Source organism: Triticum dicoccoides, chromosome 2B, assembly GCF_002162155.2.
Source record: "Triticum dicoccoides isolate Atlit2015 ecotype Zavitan chromosome 2B, WEW_v2.0, whole genome shotgun sequence".
In the NCBI taxonomy this organism is placed as follows: Eukaryota; Viridiplantae; Streptophyta; class Magnoliopsida; order Poales; family Poaceae; genus Triticum; species Triticum dicoccoides.
The window spans coordinates 688,565,247-688,565,869 of record NC_041383.1 but is presented as its reverse complement, the minus strand read 5'-3'; positions in this window follow the sequence as shown (position 1 = coordinate 688,565,869).

Genomic DNA, 623 nt, shown 5'->3' with positions numbered 1-623 from the left:
AAGACCGGTGAAACAAGAGAAAAATAAAAACATAAAACCCAGAGAAAACCAAGACAGAAGCAAAAAAAACTGAGATATAATATATAAAATCAAAAAGGAAATAAAAATAGAAGAAAATAAAAAAGAGGAAAAGAAAAAATAAATAAATAAACAAACAGTGATAAAGAAACGTACGGCCAGGAAATAAATTATACTGAACGACCCATTCGCATAGCGCTGCAGAAATCTTCAGGCAAGAGGAGCTAGAGAGCAACTAGTTGGCGAGCGCTCCTTCGGGGACCTTCCAACGATCACTTGGTGGCGCGCTCTCAGCTGCGGCCATGTGTCGCGCTCCAGGCGCTCCCTTCGAATTTTGTTTTTTATTTTATTTTTCTGCACGCGTTTTCGGCTTTTTTGAACGAGGTTATTCTTGTTTTTTTTACTTTTCGGTTTCCATTGGTCTTCCTTACCTTTTGCACGAAAAACATGTTTTTTTCGTAAGAGGCACGGTTTTGCTTCCACGAGAGACACGACCATGCCTCTCAAAAACAAAAAAAAAGTATTTTCTATTTTTTTATTCCTTCTACGAGAGGCAGGGTTTTCCTTTCGCGAGAGGCATAACGAAAAAAAACACGTTTTCTGTT